The following is a 9,869-nucleotide window of genomic DNA, read 5'->3' on the forward strand; positions in this document are numbered from 1 at the left end:
CAAGAAACGTCCTTGGTTCATGTCCAGGTTCGGCTTGGGCGTTTGGATGTTCTTCTTGTGCGTGAATGGGTTTCCTCCCACTTTTCAAAAACACACATTAGAGGCTACTTGACGAATCTAAATCTTTACATGACAGTGTTTCACGTGAAAATCCATAATTTTTGCATTTACACTGGAACCTTTTAAAAACAATGTCCATTTACACGGAAACCATTTACACTCTTATTGTCAATGTACTCGCACGTGCGCAGAAGACCAAAGTACAACAGTGTTTCAAAAATGTTGTGTTTTCCTCTGTTTACACGGAGACAGAGTCAGAAACATTTTCAAAAAGTTGTGTTTTTAGTGGTTCCGAGCACTGTTGTGTAAATGAATGCCCAAAGTTTGCTCATTTGTGTGAATGTGAGTCTTTCCAGGCTTGTCCTGTGATGGACTGGACCTGTCCAAGATGACCTCTGACTTCACTGATCAACAAGGAATCATTCCATCGCTCAGAGATCCCGAGACGTTGGATCAGTAAAAATTTTAATTATTACTAAAGTTAATCCCAGCAATGTTGTTAGTATATGTACACACTAGTGAGCAAAAGGGACAGTCTAGATAGTCTCTGTCCTGTATTCAACAGGTCCAGGCTCCCTCATAACTTGGAAGTTACCCTCATAAACACCTCAGAGTATTTCCTGCCAATCTTGTAGTGATCCATTAAAAAGAGCCATGTTTATATTTGCCACATTGCTGCATTTACTTTAACCAACAATCAACATTTTTGAAAAATAGTTGCATCATGTCAGATATGAAAAATATTTGTATAATTAGAGCAAGATTTAGTAAAACCAGAGTTGTTAAAATTGCGATGGAAATCCAGCTTGAATGAGGCAAACTCCCTTTTCTAACTCTCAGTTAGTGGTGGAGAGTTTTGTGCTTTCTTATCTACAATAATCAGGGACAATGACCATGCCTTGCTGGAAATCAGATCAAGAATTTTTTTTTCTGCTGCATGAAAAAGAACAAGGAAAAGAGAAAATTGGGCCTTTTAGTCCTGAGAAAGACTCCACTCCATGCAAACCATTACCATTAGTGACCATCTCCCATGGCAACAGAAACACAAATAACAGGTTTTAATGCTACTCTTTCTTCAAAAAAATGCATACAAATTGAAAGCACAGTGTGGCATCAAGTAAATGCAAATGCTTTTACATTCCTTGGATACAAATGGAAAAAAACAAAACATAAATGGTGATATTTGTCACCCATTTTCAATACCTCATCATCAGCAGTAAGAGTGCCACAATCTATGATGCACATCAATATGATACTCGTGCATATATTGTGCGCATGTATGGCTAAATGGGATGGTCTGGAAAGAGACTGGGGAGCCAAGGATATTGATCACACATGGATCTTTAAACCGGTGGTACTTCACCGGCTCCATTAGCGGCCTTGGATCAGGTTTCATTGGCCTGATAGGAGCCCCATCTGGGAGGAGAGGCGGTGGGTTTTGCGGTGAGAAGAGCTGCCTTACCAGCGGGAGAAATCGTCGGGGCGGCGGTGGGGGGGGGGGGGTGGAAAAGAACAAGGGAAAGGGGCACAGTACATTTCACTTCATCTGAGCCAGTCAGTCCGTCAGTCTCTCACTCTTTCTGACTGAACCTCTTTGTTTTCGACTAATGAACTCCCTCGTATCTGTTCTTAAAAGAACAGCCTGGGTTCTTTGTTGCCTGAGGGCAGCCATTTAGGATTTAATGCTGTTGCTGACTAATATCTGGGCTGGTGTCACTGCAGCTCATTTCAGTTTGGGGTTTTCTTATGCCTTGATTTAAATATTTTTTTAGGTGTAGAAAGAGCCTTGTGGTTGTATTTTCTTCAATACATTTTCTGAATGCCTAAAATAGGGATAATAAGAACTCTATTACTAAACCGAGACTTCCCTCGAAATATGAAATGAACCGTCTTGGTCTTGAAAAGCATTTTCTTGCTTCTTCAAATTATTTATGAATGGAGAAAGAGTGAGTCAAGTACTCTTACAGAGACTTTAAAGGACAATGCATGCATACATGCATTGTCCTTTAAAGTTACAAGACATACATGTTTGACTTGTCTTATTATGCTGGCCTTGATAGAATGTAAGTCTCCTACCAGATGAGAGCAGTTGCAGGAGGTGATTTCTAGCATGAAAAGGTTCAACTCTAATCTCACCAGTGTGCTTTGTGACCCTGCTGTTGCAAATGTCCTGAAGCGCTGGCAACCTACAAAGCTCTGCTGTTTAAAGAGTGCTTGAGATGGCCTTACTTACTTGCCATGGGAGTTTTCAACGCAGACGATTATTGATACTGTATTGTTATGCACAGTGATCATTTTGTACTCAATTATCAGGGACTGAAGCTGATGAAATGTCCTCTGCTGTAACTTAATAAGAAAATACCACGTCCTTTGCATTTCTGGATGTCATGGTGACCTGGAGCCTCTGTTACTGTTGATACCACAGAGCAACTGGTCTTGAAAGGATTTTCATCTGTTTGCTGGGTTGTGTCTGAAGCCTGCTACTTTTTTCACTGTATTTCCCAACCTGATATGATCTATGACTGCAAGAATTCTCAATGTTTCTCTTTAAGACCGACCAAGATGGTGTCATCTACAAATCACAGAACCTTCACCACTTGCTCTGAGGCAGCATAGTTAGTGGAGCAGACACTGAGGAAGGTACATAAGCGAGGCAACCATGTTGTTTAACTTTAGGACTAATATTTTTGGTTTCAAACCCAAGAATCTTGATATCTGTAAAGTCAAACTTGCTGGGGCTATTTGTTAGGAACCAATGCCAAGTCAATGCAAGTCCTTTATTTGTCACAAACAACAATTATACATAGTAGCTATAATGTGTAGTGAAACGTTTTAAGTACATGTTCTGCACCAAAACAACCGTTTTTATGGGATGGAAGAAAAACAAAATAAAATCTAGAAAACACATAATGAAAATAGCACACAAAATATCACACTATATGACATTAATAACAATTAATAAAAGAATTAAAAAACAAAACATAAATAGATAAATATAAGTAGACCAGTGTTGGATGCAAATAATCAGTATATACAAGGCAATTTGCCAGGTCTATTTTTCTCAGTTAACCTGCATCATTTATCGAAAATGTCCTGCGGGTAGGGGAGGGTGGTTCTGATGGTACACGCCACCAAGTAGACCACCTTGCTCAGGGTCAGGAAGTCCTGTAGGGCGCTGCTGACCATCCAGATGATGATACTCTGAGCCAAAACCCTCTCAATGGTGCAGGTGTAAAAGTTTCCTGAGGACCTTGAGAGGGAGTTTAAAGTCCCTCAGGTATCTGAGATGGTAGATACATTGTTGGGCTTCTTCAATAAGGTGTTGATATAGCAGAACCTCTCAGAAATTCTCCACTCTGTAAAACCTCAATCCTGCTAATCCATAGTGGGTGGTTTGCCCTCTGCTGCTTCTTGATTTCATCCACAACCAGCTCCTTGGTCTTGCTGACATTCAGGAGGAGGCAGTTGTCTCTGCACCAGTCCTACAGGTGGGTGACCTCCATCAGGTACTCCACAGTTATTGGAGACCAAACCCACCACTGCTGTGTTGGGATCACCTGTTGTCTGCAGGTCAGAAAGCTGTAGAACCACCTGCACAGGGAGGGAGTGAGTCTGATGTCCTGCAGCCTAGTGACCAGTCCAGAGGGGATTACGGTGTTGAATGTTGAACTAAAATCCACGGACACCATTTGCACATAATTCACCTTACTAGTGTCCAGGTGGGCCAGGGCTGAGTGTAGCAGGTTTTTGATGGTGTCGTCTTTGCTCCTGTTTGGCCAATATGTGAACTGCAGGGGGTCCAGGGAGGCAGGTAGGGAAGAGGTGATGAATTTTTCAACTAGCCTTTCAAAACATCTCATCACCAGAGGTAAGAGCAATGGGCTGGTAGTTATTAAGGCAGATGGACTTGGATTTCTTGGGGACAAGAATAATGGCAGACAGTTTAAAGCACCTGGAGTTGATGTACTGAGACAGGGACAGGTTGAATATTTCTGTGAACACTGGTGCCAGGTCCCATGCCTCCGGTGACGAGTCCTGTGTTGTAGGCGGACGGTTGCAGGACTTCAGAGCATCGCAGATGCCTTTATTCATCCACGGCTTTTGTTGGGAAACTCGCTGATGGTTTTTTTGGGGACGGTGTCCTCTGCTAGTTTCCCAATAAATCCCACAACCGCTTCCATAAATGTCATCTAAACCCAGGAATAGCTCTGTAGAATTTCTGGTGTTTCAGCAAAATGTGTGAGACGAAGTTCACAGCATCATCAACAAATTGCTTGCTTTGTATGTAAATATCAGATAATTTAGTATAAGATTTGCAAAAGTTTTCAGGAAGGATAGCTTTCACAGAATTTCATGTCAAATTAGACTGTTGATGAAATGCATGCAACTGTGATTGCTTCAGACCCCCCCAAAAAACTCACGTCATAAATATCACATTGAAGAAAAAGTCTGGATAAACATCAGACAAATGCTTTCTCATGAGGAGAATATTCTTTGGTTTCAGTGTCTCTTTTCTTCACCTGGCAAATGCTATTTCAAGGGTTTTGACACACTCATTTGTGCTGTAGCAAAGCACCCCCACCCAAAACGGCTTTCTCTCTGCTTGCTGCTCTCTGCTGTTGGCTGTCTGTCGCTCACTGGCACATCTGTGTCTTCTGCCTGTCTATAATCCTTAGATGTAACCGTTGCACCTGCTACTTTTCACAGAGTTAACTGAGAGGTTATTCGATTTAGAGCAATCCACACAGCTGTCAAGTGATATTGGTCTTTGATGTCGGTGCCCAGCAAGTCGCATGAGGTCTGGTTACTTTTGAGTATCGAGGGTTCAAAATGGTCATTTTTTATTTTGATATCTTAAAGTATTAAAGCAGGTGGGACAGAAATGAAAGTGCAATCATCTCAAACAACGGAGGTGACGAGATGGGTTTGGTATGTTGTGTGAAAGGGCTGAGTTTCGCATGTAATCAATCAGTCACTCATTTACAGGCACTTGCGCGCGCACACACACACACACACACACACACACACACACACACACACACACACACACACACACACACACACACACACACACACACACACACACACACACACACACACACACACACACACACACACACACACACACACACACACACACACACACACACACACACACACACACACACACACCACAGCAGACAGTCAAACAGTAAAACAGTAGGGTCCTTGTGGCCTCTGTCTAGCAGTGCTCTATCTGTGGTGGATACTGTCTGAAGGTGCCACAGGCTGGGTGCATGCCTGCTGAGATCAGAGACTTTACTGGGGCGGGAGTGGTGTGTGTGTGTGTGTGTGTGTGTGTGTGTGTGTGTGTGTGTGTGTGTGTGTGTGTGTGTGTGTGTGTGTGTGCGTGTGCGTGTGCACACTGATTGTGTGCATCTTGCTCTTTTCCCTTACATTCCAAAGTCTCCTCTGAGAGCGTGGATTTGTGTGTGTAGGTGTGCTCGCTCCGCTAAACTATGTGCATGTAAGTGCACTGAAAGTAGCAGGGCCTCCCTGAACAAAGGCTCAGCTCTTTTCTGAACAATTAGCTTCGCTAAAAAGGACATCTCTTCCTCCATTAGCGGCACCACGTGCCCCCCATCACTCCATTGTGCAGATAATTCAATTATCCCCACCCCCCTCCGAGTCTCTTTGCCTCCCAGATCTCCGTCTACTCGCCATGCCCTCCCCCTCCGCCCTCCCCCTTCCATCCCTTCTCTCTGTTGGTACTGCGATTGCAGTAAAAAGTGCTGCTTATCCTCACTGCTAAAGGGAAAGTATGTCATTCAGCAGTTTTAATTAATTTCTTGACATTTAATGTTATATAAACTATTAATGTTTCAAAGAATTGTATAGTTTCAAAAGAAACTGATTAAACCCCAGACATGTTCCTCCTTTATTTTATTTGTGGGGGGGGTTAATTGTTAAAATTATTGCAATTACACTGAGTAATTCACATTTGCTCACACCAGGGTGGAGTTGGCAAAACTAAAATTGCAAAGACAATAGAACTGCTGTACACTCATTCTAGTTAACAGTATGGGGATATTGCTGAGCTCACAGCTGAAACATTCAAACAATGGGAGTGCTCTCTGGGGATGCATTAAAGCGCCACCTTTCCTGATGAGCTGGCATATGTTGCATCATCACCCATCACTGATTGCATGTCTTTACGAACATGCAGTTCTCAAAGTAGAAGTGGTTTGAAATTAGTCACCGTGCTACCAGGAGGAACTTAGCAGACACTTCCGAGAAGTAAAGCCCGAGCAGCTCAGAGAAAGGGAAGTTCAACACTTGGGCATCGGGCCGAGGCTTTAAAGCAGAGCAACTTTTCAAAAATCTCAAAAGTCTCAAAAGGCTCAGAGGAATGAAAGGTCTTATTTTTCAAACAGATTGGACAGCAAGTAGCTGGTATAGATACATTTGTTCAGGGGAATGGCATATTTGAAATAATATGGATCTAAATATATCATATTGATAAAAATAAAAAAAAAGTAGCATTTTCCTTCAGACTTCAGTTCACTAAAGCAGATTTATGAGTAATTGGATACCAGAGTTATTAAAGACGCAATGCGACCAGCACTTAGATGTCTAATGGTAAAATCCACTCAAATAGCTCCAATTTCTAAAAATAAAATCCACAAATGTACAGTTGAGTGGTAACTGATTACTTCTTTCCTCTGCTTACATGCTGAGAGCTCTTGCTTCAGTGCTATCATAACACCACGCAGTTCAAATATAGGCCCCCAGCAGTTGTGTAGCCCATTCCTCCACAGTTGTCTGTTGCTTTTCCGTGTTTCCCTTCTTGTTTTGTTTTATTGTTGGAGGGGGAAGTGTGCGTCGGCCTGATTAGCATCACCGTTTCCTTCTTTCCCATAACCCTCCAGACCCCCACAGGCTGCCTGTTTACTTTTAGAAATAAAAAATGGGCCTGCGCCCGTGAGGACGTGCCCCTCATCAGAGGCACCCCCCCTCCTCCTCTTTCTCCTCCTCCTCCCTCCACCCCCACATCTCAGATCCTCCTCCTTTCCTCTTCTCCTCCCACCGTCGCAGTCCCAGTCCTGTGACTTATCCCTTTGCTTATCCATCCTCTCTTCTCAAACTGTATTCCGCCCACTCTACTTTTGCTTTCCACCCCGGTCCCCTCCTCTTCCAACTGTCCAGCTGTCAAATCACATCAAATAAAACACAGGCCAATGGTCCCTGAGTGCCAGATCACAGCTGTGTCTGTGTGTACTAAATGGGAGTGCGTGTTTAAATGTACAGTGAACCCATGAGTGCATGGGAGTGGAAGTGCGTGCGTCTGTGTGTGCGTGTGTGCAAATGTTTTATTGAATGGAAGGATGCTGTAATACAATACACACCAGAGTGCAGGGTGTGAATTTAATGAATGAATATGCGAAGTGTGCATCACTGCAGGATGTTAGTGGAGTGTGTGTGTGTTTGTGTGATAGTTGTGTCTCGATGTCATAGATATCATGCAGAAAAATACCCCCTTATTTTTCTTTTTTTTTTCCCCACTCACGCATACATATAGTGAGTTTCCAGAATGGGAGTTTACAAAAGGTTCTGTGGTGTGAGTGTTGGATAGTAAAGAGTAGAGCTGGGTTAGTGTAAACAGCACCATGGCATGGCTGTCGTCAGGAAGCACTGTGTGTGACATTGGGCTTTGGGCCAAACATGCGATGATCCTTTAACATCGAACATCTCCTCCTCACATCTGCTCTGCAGTCTTTCCTTCCCACACCTGCACATTTGAGTTTGCAAGCACCCAATTCATTCACAAAAAAAGGACTTCAGCTGAAACATGCCCACTTTATAATATGAATAAGATATACAGACAGATTTCAGTCTAGTTTCTCTGACAAGTGAATTATCAGAGAAACAACGAATTTGCATTTACTTTTTGATTTCATGACCGCACAATGAAGCCATTTCACTTCTGGATTTTGGATCTGAATTCTATTAGTTAATGACTAATTGAGAATGATTTAAGATGGTTCCTGGCTTGTTGAAACAAAGGATTTGTAGTCTCAATAAGTTTTTAATAAATATTAGGTTTTTTATAGTTGAATTACTTTTCAGTTTATGTAGCTATTACAGTTATCAGTAATACTAGCTTCAACTTTTTCGTAACCACAATAGTTCACATGTATGCTAATTGGTTTGAACATTTTCACTCCATTGTCAGTTCAGTTCACATGACCTGAAACAAGATATTAGAAGAATATGGTGCCTGTGTCCTAACCTAACTGGTTGTTAAGGGATATTAATTTATACAGCAGTGATTTTCAAAGTGTGGGAAAACCCCCCGACAATATTTTGCCGGTAGTCTGCATATGTTTCTGTCAATATGAATCGTGCATCTTTCATTTGACCGCCGGAAGAACTGGATGACACGATTGATGACAGTATGCTCCAATAAAAAAAAAACTTAAGAAAACAAGTCATTTTAATAACCAAAGTTGTGACATTCCTATCCTATTTGTATCACAGAAATGCATGATCAAATAACCAATAGTTCCATTGCTCGTCTCAGGTAGAACAATTATTCAACACTTCAGTTCAAATCATACATCATGAGGCTTTATGAAAAGTTGCACACACACCATGAAGAACCGAAAGGAAACTGTTTTCAGTTTGGCAGAAATGAGTCAAAGGATTGACTCAGGGTGTGCAGACCGTGTCAAAGGCTCTTCAGCTACTTCTGAGGTTAGCAGCAACTCATAAATGCTGGTAGCACAGAAACCTCAATAGCTCTATGTAACACCACTTACTGAGGCTAAATGACTCTAACAACATCTCCAGGTGGCTTAAACGCTGTTAAGACTTGTGTTCGGCGAGGATTTAAGAGACAGACGAGAAAAAAAAGGTCAGTGCTCGGTCATTTTTTTCCACTCAGCAATGTTTATGTCAACGGTTTAACGCTGGGAGGAATGAAGAGAGGGCTCCAAAGGAGTGTGTCTCTGGCAACAAACATCAGCAAATCCCATCAAATCCTGACTCCCTCGCATACAGCCGCTACACACACACACACACAGATACTCACTTAGCCCCTCCACCTCTCCAGAGACTGAGCCAGAGGCTTGGGAAAAAGATGGCCGCCCTTTGGCCTCGTCTTGCTCCCTGCATCCAGCTCAGGGAGGTGACGGAAGAAAGCCTATGCCCCCCAGCACCCCTACCCTGCTCCCGTGGCGTGTGTCCCAGTACACCAGCATCAATCACTTTTGAGGATTACAAGAGGCCGAAGTTAAACATGGGCAAATGGACCGGAAGGAATGTTCCAGTTTAAAATAAAACTCATCTTTAGAACAATAAAAAAAAAAACACACACCCACACAAAACAATGAAAGAGAGGACTGGAAGCGAAAGCATATGCAGCTCATTTGATTGTCACTTGCAAGAGAGTGGGAGAGGGAGGGAAAGGGTGCGGGGGCGACTGCAGGGTATCTGGTAAAGGCATTGCCCTCAGGGTCAGCATCACCAGCTTCTTTTGTGTTGCAGGCACAAAGCAACGGCCAAGTTGAGACTGAGTAAGTACGTAAGTGTGCGTGTGTGTGTGTCCCTACATGTGCATTACTTATGTTATGGGAACTGGGATCTGTTTAAAAGCATTCCCTCAGGTGGACTCAGCACTATTATGGAGAACATAGCCATGTTCATGGTGTAGCATGGTTTTAGGCATTGAGCCGTCTAGCCAATTTACAGAAAAAGACGGCTGAAAAAATAGCAGACGGGTTGCTCAACACCATCTAAAATATGTGTATAATGGCCGTCACTACTTGTCA

This window comes from Blennius ocellaris (genome assembly GCF_963422515.1).
Source record: "Blennius ocellaris genome assembly, chromosome: 2".
Taxonomy (NCBI): Eukaryota; Metazoa; Chordata; class Actinopteri; order Blenniiformes; family Blenniidae; genus Blennius; species Blennius ocellaris.